This window comes from Geotrypetes seraphini, chromosome 9 (genome assembly GCF_902459505.1).
Source record: "Geotrypetes seraphini chromosome 9, aGeoSer1.1, whole genome shotgun sequence".
NCBI lineage: Eukaryota > Metazoa > Chordata > Amphibia > Gymnophiona > Dermophiidae > Geotrypetes > Geotrypetes seraphini.
Window position 1 is genome coordinate 5999763 of NC_047092.1, and position 13702 is coordinate 6013464.

At 41.4% G+C, this 13702-nt stretch overlaps 1 protein-coding gene across 2 annotated transcripts in view; it reads left to right on the plus strand.

The window, feature by feature from the left end:
- Positions 1-2815: 2815 nt before the first annotated feature.
- Positions 2816-13702, plus strand: part of UPF2 (UPF2 regulator of nonsense mediated mRNA decay) — a 158736-nt gene continuing 147849 nt past the window's right edge. The window contains exons 1-2 of one of the 2 annotated variants that reach the window (XM_033958303.1): positions 2816-2924; positions 4329-4376. The gene's annotated coding sequence lies outside the window, so the exon portion shown is untranslated. Of the gene's footprint in view, positions 3049-4328; positions 4377-13702 lie in introns of both variants that reach the window. The other variant, XM_033958302.1, reaches the window with a different exon arrangement.

Genomic DNA, 13702 nt, shown 5'->3' on the forward strand with positions numbered 1-13702 from the left:
CTCTCCCCGGAGGGGTCCTGAAGCTCTGATTGGTCCAGATTGTTTAAGGCACCTCCCATAGGGGTTCCTTACCAATCTGGGCCAATCAGGGTCTCAAGACCCTCCCCAGATGCACTGGGGAGGGGCCTAAGACTCTGATTGGCCCAGGTTGTTTAAGGCTCTTTCTATAGGTGAGGCCTAAGGCGTCCGAGCCAATCAGACCCTTAGGCTTCTCGCTGATGCATCTGGGGAGGGGTCTGAGGGACTGATTGGCCCAGACGCATAAGGCCTCTACCATAGGGAGGGGCCTAAAACAACCTGGGCCAATCAGAGCTTCAGGCATGGCGACGGGAGAACATGGGCATCTCACCCGCTGCCGAGGAGGGTTGGGGGTTGTGTCCATTGGAGAACATGGGCATCTCTCCCACTGCTGTGGAGTGATACAAAGGTATTATAATAGAAACAGGAGCATGATGGCAGAAAAAGGACAAATGGCCCATCTAGTCTGCTCATCCGCAATAACTATTATCTCTTTCTCTCTCTAACATATCTCATGTGCCTATCCCACGCCTTCTTGAATTCAGATACAGTCTCTGTCTCCACCACTTCTTTTGGGAGACTATTCCACGCATCTATCACCCTTTCTCTAAAAAAAAGTATTTCCTTAGATTACTCTGGAGCCTATCATCTCTTAACTTCATCCTATTCCCTCTCATTCCAGAGCTTCCTTTCAATTGAAAGAGACTCGACTCATACGCATTTATGCAACATCGGTATTTAAACGTCTCTATCATATCTCCCCTCTCCCACCTTTCCTCTAAAATATATATATTGAGATCTTTAAGTCTGTCCCCATACACCTTATGATGAAGGCCATGCACCATTTTAGTACCAGTTAGGGCCTCTGGATCGACTCTATCCTTTTTATATCTTTTTGAAGATGCGGTCTCCAGAATTGTACACAATATTCTAAATGAGGTTTCACCAGAGTCTTATAGACGGGCATCAATACTCCTTTTTCCTACTGGCCATACCTCTTCCTATGCACGCTAGCATCCTTCTAGCTTTCGCCATTATCTTTTCAACCTGTTTGGCCACCTTAAGATCAATACATACAATCACACCCAAGTCCCATTCTTCTGTCGTGCACATAACTTCTTCACCCCCTAAACTGTACCATTCCTTCAGGTTTTTACAGCCTAAATGCATGACCTTGCATTTATTGGCATTAAATTTTAGCTGCCAAATTTCAGACCTTTCTTCAATTTTCACTAGGTTTTTCTACATGTTATTCACCCCATCCTGGGTGTCTACACTATTGCAGATTTTGATATCATCACAAAGAGGCAAATATTACCTGACAGACCTTCAGCAATATTGCTTATGAGAATTAAAAAGAACAGGCCCAAGAAGAACCTTGATGCACACCACTTGTAACATCCCTTTCCTCAGAGCAATCTCCATTGACCACTGTCGTCTTCCACTTAACCAGCCCATCACTTTGGGGACATCCCAAGAGCACTCAGTTTATTTATTAGACGTCTGTGTGGTATAATGTCAAAGGCTTTGCTAAAATCTAAATACACCACATCCATGCTAGCTTCCAGTGTTATGGGAGCAGCCTCCTCCAGCATAAAACTGGGTCTCCTTCTTCCTCTGGGACCTGACAGTTGTGAGGAGAAGGAACAATGGAGCCACGTCCTTATTCTCTGAGATCTGGATTATAATGCAATTTTGAATAACATTTGCATTTAGAAAATTATAATGGATACAGAAGAGGTTTTTAACCTTCTTTGGTTCCCACACCCACTTCCTAAATTGTGTGTCCATTAGTGACAGCTTCATATGTTGCTGTTAGCCACTAACAGTGCTAACATGTTGCTAAAATTATACTAGTACACAGTTGTACTACCACTAACTATCATAACTGCCTTCACTCTGTCTAGAGCCTTTCAAATTGCTTCAGATTTCAGAATCCTTTTTGCATCCCACTTGACCTCTTCAGGATGCAGGCACCAGTGGTTAAAAACCCCTGCCATAGAGTAACCACTAAATCCATTGCGAAGATGTCACTGAGCGATCAGTGAATACAGAACACAATTAGTGAGAATACACAGTATCAACATTTTGAGTGAAAGTTTTAAAAGGTGGGGAGGGGGTGTAAGTGACTAGGAGAGAAATCTATCAAACAGAGCTGTCTTAATTTCTTTCCGAAAAGCGCCTTAGGTCGACCTGGCTCTATCGATGAAATTGCATAGCCAGGTTTGCTGTTTGCTAGCTTGAAACTTAAAGGACCTGTATTTGCAATCAGTGATCTTTGGATAGGCAAAGAGATTGCGATTTCTGGTTGTCCTCATGGGGACGTATAGTTCGAAGTGTGGTAAGAGATAGGTAGGGCCATTCCCCACACCAGTTTATAGCAAGAGCAATAACTCTTCCCCAAGTCCTTTTGGGAGTCTCTGCACAGTACAGATCAAAAAACGAGTGGGAAGTTAGCTATCAAAAAGAGAAATGAATAAACAAATATGTTTTTAATCTCTCAGATGTTCTTGCCATGGGCAGCATATCAAATGTTATCTATGTGCACCAAGACACAGTCTCTGCAAGGAGGGGGGCGTGGCTGCGTCCCCTCCTGGTGGGCCGTACGTCAGGCGCCACTTCCTGCTTTCTGAGGGGGAAACTGGCGGCGGGGCTGCCCGCCGCGCCGCCCGTCTCAAACCGCCGCGGCCCGACGGCGGTAAGCGCCCGTCCCGCGCCACTCGCGGGCCGGAAGAGCGGCCGGGCCCGCGGCGAGCGGCGCGCCGCCGAGCCGCGAGGCCGGCGGGCGGCGGACGGGGCGCTCGCCGCCGTCAGGCGCGGCGGCGGGCGCCCCGGGGGCCTCGGGAAGGGAAGGGCGCCCGAGTTGTTGCTGGAAGCGAGCGCCACTGTTGATGGGGAATTCTGAGGTAACCGCCGTTGCGCCTTTTTTTCCCCCGCGAGCTGCCGGGGGCTCGGCTCGTGCTCGCTCCTCCCGCCCCCCTTGTCTCCTGCTGCCCCTCCATGAAGCGCTGAAGAGAGGCGGACGCGGCGGTGAGTGAGAGCGAGCTCGGGGCCCGCCTCTGGCGCTGGGGACGGTGTTCGCGAACGGAAGCGCCAGCCCCCGGGGGGGGGGAAGGGGGGGTTGTCACGTCGCCGTTTGGGCGCTTGTTGAAGTCAGGGGCCGTTTTCGTGATTGCGGGGCCTGGATTGGGGGGGGGACGGGGCAGGTAAAACGCGGATCCTCCGGATCCTCTCTCTCAATTGTGACTTTCTTGACTCTCGTTTTAAATATGCTTTATTCTATTAATAATTGGGAGGAGGGTGGGAGAAAGTGATTGTTTTATGCAGTATTTTATGTTCAATTAATTGTATTGCACTGTCAAAGTTGAAAACCAATAAAGATTGAAAATATGTGCACTATGGATAGATCTTTTGGGGGGGCATTTGCTTTGTGCAACGCATAATAAGGCCGTTCTTTCCTCAGAGTCTGAAGTTTCTGAAATGCTGGAGGCACCTTCACAATAGGGAAACGTTGATGTTGCTTGTACATAAAATGACTTTTTCATAAACTCTTGGAAGTAGACACTTTCCTTTTTTTTTAACACTATATAGCACTAAAAGGCGTACGCAGCACCGTACATTTTGACATTTATTGACGGTCCCTGCTCAGAAGAGCTTACAGTCTAACTTGGACAGACAGACATGACATATAGGGTTGGGTACGCAGAATCCAAGGTGAGAGGAGTTAGGAGTCGAATTACTACTACTATTATTAATTATTTACAAAAACGAATTACTACTACTATTATTAATTATTTCTATAGCGCTACCAGACATACACAGCAGTGTACAGAGTGACAAAGACCTAAATAGGATGCCAGGGTGGGGATACAGTTAAGGGGGATGGTTAATCTGCTAGCTGGGTTGGTGGGCAGTAGGGAGTAGGGTTATGGATTGAAGGCTATATTAAGAAGGTGGGTTTTATCTGCTTGGGGCTTGGCAGACAAATTCAGGCAATTTATTCCAGGCATAGGGGGCAGCTAGATAAAAGGAACAAAGTCTGGAATTAGCAGTACAGGAGAAGGGTACAGCTAAGAGCAACTGATCTGAGGAATGCAGTTCTCTGGGAGAAAAGAGAAGGCAGCAGAATGAACACATTTGTAGGTCAGCAAATTATGGTCTCAAAAGATAGCTTGTTCTTTTTCAAAAGCTGTTTTTTGTTTGTTTACATTGCACCTTAATGAAGTTCCATATTTGCAGAAGAGAGATTGAAAGCACATATTGAAATCAGAAAGTCTAATAGGAATAAAAATGTTCCTTTATTTTTCCAGTGTGCTACCAGTTCCACTGAAGGAGAGAGCATCTGCTTGACAAATGATGTAAGTAAATAAGCAATGTGAATGTAGAGATGACTTGAAAGTGAAGTTAGTGTTACTGAGATGGATGTAAATTATTTTCCCTTGAAATATTATTGAGAGTGGGTGTATGTTTACAGTTGTTAATTTGTCCTGTATGTTTGCCACATGAGCGAGTACATATGATTAACCTAGTTGATGTTTTTTTTTAAATTTGCAAAAAAAAAAAAAAAAGACTTAGGAGTGTGAGTTGGACTCCCCTCCTCTTCCCCCCCCCCCTTTTTTTTTTTTTAACTGCACAAGAAAAGCGCCGGATGGCACGCTAAATGCTCTGCACTGCTTCGATAGTTATAGAATTCCTACAAATGTCAGAGCAGTGCAGAACAGCATGCCAGCTAAAAACCTCTTGCACGGTTTTGTAAAAGAGGTAGTTTTATAGAAACTTTGTCCAGAAGTATAAAGGTTCCGAGACCCATGTTTTGGTATACATTCTGTATGTGATGCTAAGAGAATTTCACAGTTTACCAGTATAGGGCACTTGTATGTATTAATTCAGTGATGCATTTATTCAGATGCATCAGTTGCACTGTATTTATTTATTAATGTTTTAATTTCAGTTTCATTTCTACTGTGTACTTGTTAAGAGGTCTACAATCCTGAATAGTGTAGAAATTCTAGCATCACGTACAGAATGTATATCAAAACATGGATTTCAGAACCTTTATACTTCTAGAAAGGTTTCTATAAAACTACTAAAGTCGACCAACTTGTATTCAATTTTCTAACTTTTGTGTAAATTTTGAACACACACATCAACTAGGATAATCATGTATACTTTCGTGTGGCAAACATACAGGACTAATTATCAACTGGATGGACATCACATCTGCTGTAATTTATTATGTTACTTTGTTAAATGTGAATTTCAATAGTTTATTCTTTCAAAAAGTACTAATGCTAGGGGATACTCAATGAAACTACATCGTGATAATTTTAAAACAAATAGGAGGAAATATTTTATTTACACAATAGTTAAGCTTTGGGATTCATTACCAGAGGTGGTAATGGTGGTTAGTATTTCTGGGTTTAAAACAGGTCTGGACACGTTAGTGGAAGAAATGTCCAAGGTCTGGACAAGTTCCAGGAGGAAATGTTCATGGTCTACAATTGAGATAGATATGATGAATGCGACTATTGTCCCGGGGGTTGGTAGCATGGAGTCTTATTGCTATTTGGGATTCTGCTAGGTACTTGTGACCTGGATTATTCACAGATAGAAGCAGGATACTAGACTAGATGGACCATTGGTTTTCCCCAGTATGGCTATTCTTATGCTCTATGACAAGATTAACAAAAATAGCACACTTAAGAACATAATTCTTGTGTAGTCGGATGTGGGAGAATTGTGATGGTCATTCTGGTTAGAGGAAAAATTATTTTTGGAGAGTAAACCATATGCAGTTTTAAACCTCTCCCCAAAATTTCATGTAAGTTTCTGTCTGGTGTGTCTCATAAAAATGAATGGATAATATGATGAATGTTTAATTTTTGGAGTGTTGTTAGATATTTTTTCTTGAATTTATTTTATTTAACATATAAGTTGATTAGTGTTTTGACTCTATTTCTTGCCAGCATTTATTATGTTTGATCTAATTTGTAGAAATAATTGTTTTGGGAGCTGAGCAGATTATAGTTGGAGAATGGGTATGGATTGTATGTTGTGGGTTGTTTAACCATCTCCTCTAAAGGAGGCTTGGTAATGGTGAATAATCATAACAAGCAGTAAGGAACTTTTTCTATGAGGTAACTCAAGGGGGACATGCTGGGCATGCCCCCAGAAGTTACCAAGTCAGCCTTTGCACTTACTATGCATTACTTTCTGCTGTTAGAACACAATAAATGCAAAACCTTCATTTACCCCCACCCCCTTTTACAAAACCGCAAAAGCGTTTTTTACCGCAAACCGACATGCTGAAAGCTCTGCACTGCTCCCGACACTCAAAAGAGTTCTATGAGCATCAGGAGCAGCGCAGAGCATTCAGCTCACTGGCCTGCGTATCTGCGGTTTTGTAAAAGGGGAGTTAGTAAAAGGACCCTTTATTTTGTCCACAGTTAGAAAAAGAAAAACTAGATTAAACAAAAATAAATTTAAGATGATTTTTCCCAAAACAATTTTTTGTTAAAGTTGCATCACAATTTAAGTAGTAAGTAAATATAAAGTTTGCAACATTAGATTACTGATTCCATCCATCATCCTATTGAATATTGTAGTTTATTTATTTATTTTATGATTTACATTTCTTATATACTGCTTCTATTCAAAGCGGCTTACATTCAGGTACTCTTAAGTATTTCTTGCTATCTGTCCTGGCAGGCAGTGGAGTATTAAGTGACTTGCCCAGGGTCACAAGGAGTGATGTGGGGATTGAGCCCATAACCTACCTCAGAATGCTAAGGCAAGGATTCTAATCACTAGGCCACTCCTCCACTTTCCTGTCCCATCCCGGCAAGTTCTTTTCCTGTCCCTGCCCCATTCCTACAAGCTCTGTCCTCATCTGCACAAGCCTCAAACACTTTAAAATCATAAGTGTTCGAGGCTTGTGCAGTTAAAGCAGAGCTTACAGGAATGGGGCACAGACAGAGATAAAATTCACAGGGATGGAATGGGGAAATTGAGTTCTGTGGGGACGGGGAAATATTTTTCCCTGTGTCATTCTCTATAAGAGAGCAGTAATTTTCAACCCAGTCCTCAGGGACCACCTAGTTAGTCATATTTTCAGGACATCCACAATGAATATGCATGAGAGAGATTTGCATACCAAGAAAGCAGTATATGAAAATCTCTTTCATGTATATTCATTGTGGATATCCTGAAAATCTGACTGACCAGGTGGTCTGTGAGGACTGGGTTAAAATCAACTGCTGTAGAGTGTTGTCCAGTATTGATGTGGAATCAGAAGCTTACAGTGCTAGATGCAGCTCTCACAAATTCAACAGTCATAAGGGCATAAGACTTTTTTTGATATAGATGTTTAGTCGTTTTGTCAACATCCACTCAGATCAGCTGAAAGCTAGAAATGTGATTACTCAGTAAACCTGATGGCTTGTTTTTTTTATGGTCAGTGACCAGCGTGATCTATAGTGCATAGAAAATTCTGCCTTAGTGAATCAATTCTGTACAGCAGGGGTGTCAAGGGGCCAAAATCTAAAACCCAGGCTAAGTCGCGGGCCAAATTTTTTTTTGTTAAGATACTTAGTCTTAGTAGAAGTATAGATCCTTTCTCACCCTCACATGCCATCCTCATGCATTAATCATGCACTGAAAATAACAACAAGCGCAGTCAGGCACTTGTGTGGAGCGCCCTAGCTTTTACACTGGGACTGGGTCCTTCTTGCCTGCAAATGAGTACTGAGGCAGCACGGTGAGACACTTGGAGTGCTGCTGGGACTGGGGCAGTACGTTCAGGCGCTTGGATTGTCACTGGGACAGGGGCTGCAGGGTCAGGGGCTTGGATGCGGCACAGTCACCATGAGCCACATAAAACGGCCACGGGCCTTGTGTTTGACATGTGTGCTGTACAGTGTGATTGGTACTTTATATTAACCCAGAGATCCAGTAAAAAGTTGGTTGTGAACTAAAACGTAGAGCACACAGGATAGTTTAATGATGTTCAATAGTAGTGGTCATTATGAATAATTTTCAGCCTAGAAGTTATATCACTGCAATACTGGATAGTTTTGGAATAGGGTGAGAGGTGGGAGAGGTTGGACATATTCTTCCTAATTCTATCATTTTGCATTCACATTTCATGTTTAGCACACAAAATTCGCATCTTGTTTATAGAATAATAGCAGTTATAAATGCAAGTGAATTGGTAACTAGTTGGTGCCAATTCCCTTCTTATCTATGATATAAAAATATCGACCTTTTTCTCATATCAGCATTTTAGGAAACAACTGAAAACGTATTTGTTTACAAGATTTTTAGGAAATTAATGTATTAAATTCAACTGTATATGTGCAGTTTTTAAATTCTATTTTGTAAACCGCATAGAACTTAATGGTATTGTGTTATAGAAATAATTTTTTATGTTATGTTTTTGTTATTTAATTGGTGCTAATTTGCACAGGTGCTATTCTTTAATGTTAGTACCTAAATTGTTTCTTCTGGGGACTGTCTCTCCTCAGCTGTAGAAACTTGATCTGAATGCTATTTTTCCTCTCTCTCAGAACTGGCTCATCAAACTGAATTTGTTACCTTCATCTTCCTTGGGGCTCTGAACTCCATCTGCTTGCAGAAACAGAGACCTGAATATTCACTGATGACTCTACTTCAGCTGCCACCCTATATCATGGTGGCTACCTTTTCTCCCATATGTTACATTCTGACTTTATAGTCTGCCAAAGCCCTTACAAGTTCATAGAGGATAACAATATATTTCTATTACTTGTAGCAAACCCAGTTAAACATAACACAATGACAAATATTCAGAACGACTACTGCCTTGATCTTGTCTTTTTTTCCAATTGCTCTATCACAGATTTCTCCACCAGAGTCCTTTCTCTCTTTGACCATCATCTGATAACTTTCAGAACCCATCACCCTCTCCACCTGTACATTTAGGAATTGTCAGGCCATCTACTCCTGCACTCTCTGCACTGCTGTTTCACCCTTCCTCTCTACCACTATGCTACACAAATCTGTGAACGAGGCTGTCTCCCCCTATAATACCACTCTCTCCTCTGCTCTAAATACCCTCGCTCCCACTACCTCACGCTCTGTAAAGCGCACCAAATCCCAGCCCTGGCTAAACTCTAAAATCTGATACTTTACACTCTTGTGCCAGATCCGCTGAACATCTCTGGCTCAAATCTCACACTTGTGCTGACTTCATTCACTTCAAATTCCTCCTGACCTTCTTCCAGTCTGCTCCCTCACTTGCCAAACAAGACTGACTGACTCTCTTGGCTCAAACCCTCACTGCCTTTTTGCCACACTGAACTTCTTAGTGAAGGTCCCCCTACCTCCAACCTCTCTGTCACTCTCACCAGACTTTGGCTGAGTACTTCTACAACAGGGTTCACAAAATCAACCTTGAGTTCTCAATTGAGCCCCTCCCCCAGCCCTTTCTATCAACACCCCCACTTGGCCCTCACTGCCTTCTCTTCCTTTCCTGAAATCATAGAGAAGGAAACTGCACACTTTCTTTCCTCCAAACTTACCACTTGTTCCTCTGATCCCATTCCTACCCATATACTTATCACTATCTCTCCTACTATCATCCCCTCTATTTGCCATATCCTCAACCTACCACTCTCCACTGTGACTCTGTCTGATGCCTTCAAACATGCTGTCGCCACACTGCTCCTCAAAACACCCTCACTGGACCCTACTTGCCCTTCCAACTATCACCCTGTCTCCCTCCTTCCCTTCTTATCCAAACTATTTATAATGTGCTGTTCACTGCTGTTATTTGACTTCCTCTCATCTTGAGCTATCCTTAACCCTTTCAATTGGGCTTTTGCCTTCTTCATTCCACAGAAACTACCCTTACTAAAGTCTCCAAATACCTGCTCCTGACCAAATCCAAAGGCCTCTACGCCACCCATATCCTTCTTGATCTATCTGTGGCTTTTGACACAGTAGATCACTGCCTACTCATCGATACCCTATCCTTGCTGGAGTTTCAGGGTTCTATTGTCTCATGGTTTTCTTCCTACCTTTCCCATCGCACTTTTAATGTATGCTTTGGTGGATCCTTCTCAGATGCCATCCCACTATCGGTCAGTGTATCTCAGGGCTCTGATTGCTTCTTTTTTTCCATCTACGCTTCTTCTAATCTCATCTCATGGCTTTCAGTATCACCTCTATGCTGACTACATTCAGGCCTGAGTCTCAGCTACCTGAATGAAGGGCTCTATGTGCCAGTGCTAGGATTTTAAATTGGACTCTGTATTGAACAGTTATTTTATTTAAAAGCTTATATCCCATGACATCCCACAGTTCTGTGCGGGTTACAACAAAACATACATAATAAAATTACAGCAAACACAGTTGCATGTTGATGAAGTGCTTTGATTGCATTATCAGACTTTAAATGCTAGGGAATTCTGAAAGAAGCTAGACTACAATAACTCAACAAAAATTCACAAACCGTCAATTTACTTTTAAGTTAATTGTCCTTCTTTCTCTCTATTTCCATAGTAGCTTATTCCTGTTCTCAATTTCTTTAAGCTACAGCGTTGCCAGAAAAAGAATTGCTAGTACCAGACAGCAGTAATATAAATTAGTTCTGCAGAATGGTAAATAATAATTAGTTTGAATAACAGTTAAGGAAATTCCTAAGTTCCAAGAATCATGTTTTGGTGCATTTGTAAATCATCTACAAATTTAGTGCACTTTGCAATGAAAAATAGTGAAAATACCTGAAATTATTTCTTTGTCAGCCCTCCAGACCAGACCTGAAACTGATGCTTGGGTTATGATCACCTACCAGCAGATGGAGGCTGAGAACACTAAAATTCTGAGACCTGTATAATATCGCACATCAGCCACAAGGACAATCAATTTATTAAAAGCATATAAATGGGTAAAACTTATACAAAAAAATAATAATGGCACCAATATACTCGTAAAGACCAAAAGGGAATGCTCTCAATTTGTATATAAAAGTTTGCAAATCGACCTGGTTGCTCAGTCCCAAAACGTTGGATGCAATTGCAAATTGTTGATTTGCAAGCTTTTATATACAAATTGAGAGCATTCCTTTTTGGTCTTTACTTGTCCAAACCTTTCTTAAAACCAGCTACGCTATTCGCTCTTACCACATCCTCTGGCAACGCGTTCCAGAGCTTAACTATTCTCTTAGTGAAAAAAAATTTCCTTCTATTGGTTTTAAGAGTATTTCCTTGTAACTTTATCGATGGCCCCTAGTCTTTGTAATTTTTGACGGAGTGAAAAATCGATGCACTTGTATCCACTTGTACTGAGTGGAGTTCTACTCCACTCAGGATTTTGTAGACTTCAATCCTATCTCCCCTCAGCCATCTCTTTTCCAAGCTGAAGAGCCCTAACCGTTTTAGTCTTTTCTCATACAAGAGGAGTTCCATCCCCTTTACCATCTTGGTCACTCTTCTTTGAACCTTTTCTAGCACCACTGTATCTTTCTTGAGATAAGGAGACCAGAATTGAATGCAATACTCCAAATGAGGTTGCACCATGGAGCAATACAGAGGCATTATGACATTTTTAGTTTTGTTAACCATCCTTTTTTAATAATTCCCAGCATCCTGTTTGATTTTTTGGCCGCTGCCACACATTGGGCGGAAGGTTTCATCGTATTGTCTACAATGACATCCAGATCCTTTTCTTAGGCACTAACCCCCAAGGTGGACCATAGCATCCGGTAACTGTGATTCAGGTTATTCTTCCCAATGTGCATCACTTTGCATTTGATCTGGACAATTCCACTCAGCCTTTGGGTCACTTTGCATTTATCCACATTAAATTTCATCTGCCACTTGCACGCCCAGTCCTCCAATTTTCTAAGATCCGCCTGCAATTTTTCACAATCCCCATGCATTTTAATGACTTTGAACAGTTTAGTGTCATCTGCAAATTTAATCACCTCACTCGTTCCAATTTCCAGATCATTTATAAATAAGTTAAATAGCAGCAGACCCAGTATAGACACCTGTGGCACTCCATTGTTTCCTCCATTGAGAAAAATGACCATTTAACCCTACCCTCTGTTTTCTATCAGATAACCAATTTCTAATCCAGAACTGAACTTCGCCACCTATCTATCCTATGACTCTTTAATTTTCTTCGGAGCCTCTCGTGAGGAAATGTTAATTTAGTAGAAAACTGTATGTGTGCAGGTTTTGCCATGCTTGCTGGTATATAGTCTTAATGAACTACGTCATTTCTCTTTTAGAGTAAAAAGGAGATAAAGGGATAAAGCGGCTCCTCGTGCATTCTGCGCCTGAACTGGAAGCCTTCTCTCTGACGTCGCAACATCAGAGGGAATGCTTTTGGATGAGGCGTGGGATGCGCCAAAAGATAACTCTGGAGGCATTGGACCGCGGGCCACATAAAACAGCCAGGTGGGCTGGATTCGGGCCACGGGCCTTGAGTTTGACACCTATAATCTAGCCCCTCCAGTCTTTTCCCAAGGGAGGAAGGGAAATTAGCCCCAAAGGGCTGTTGGCTACAGCATTCCCCAGACTTGGTCTATCCTCTGTTATCAACAGTGGCCAATTCAGATTACAAGTATCCAGCAGGATATCAAAGTGTAGATCTATTGCTAATGGTCAATGCAGTGACCTGTGAACTAGGGGAACAGTGTTTTGATTCCCACTGTAGCTGCTTTGTGATTCTGAGCAAGTCACCTTAACCCTCTATTGTGCCAGGTACCAAAAAAGTATCTGTATATAATATGTAAACCTCTTTGATTATAACCATAGATAGGTGGTATATCAAAGTCCACCCTTTTCTCTTTCCTGATTTTCGTTGGCCAATTAAAATTAGAATTTTAAATTTTGTGTATTGATCAGTTCACCCAAATCATGTGATTCTTTTATGTCATTTTTGTGATTCTGTTATGTCATTTATAGCCTGCCATATTTCCATTAGGATTCAAGGCAGATTACAATGTTAAATTTATGTATACTTAAAAATGGGGTACATTATTTACATTTCACTCAATCCAGTTAAAATTACACATGAGCTGTATGATTCTTTGTTATAACCATGATATATAGTTTTCAAAACAGGTCTTCCCAGCTATAAGGTTTGTGATTTGGATTGTAATACCATATGATAAAACAACTTCTAGTTTGTGTATTAGTTTAGAAACCTTGCTGATATTTCAAGTTAAAAATTGACTTTTGGGATATTATAGTTTGTTTATTTGCAGAAGCTCCTTGTAAGCCTGCAGCTGCCAGAATATCAATGCTGGGATTCACATTTCGCATGAGATTGCAAACTTCATTACAAAGCTCCTATGTTGAAAAGATTATACATTGGGAGTTTGCAGTATTATTATTGATTTGTCGCATTAAATCATTTTCTAAACTATACTTGAACAGCATTATATTTAAGGTGCTACTGATGATCCCAAGTGTTACCTAAATATGAATTTGTGATATGGCTACAATTTGCACAGAGATTGTAGAATTTGTTTTATATGATTTCAGATCTCACTATGGATGACTTGTTGTTTTTAAAGGCTACATGCAGTAGACATAGGGCAGTCTTTTCTGAACGTTAGTTTCTTTCTATGCAGGACATTCAATAGATCAGGCTGTAATTTTGTTCAGAGTTAATGAAAAGGCTCAAGTGGATAAAA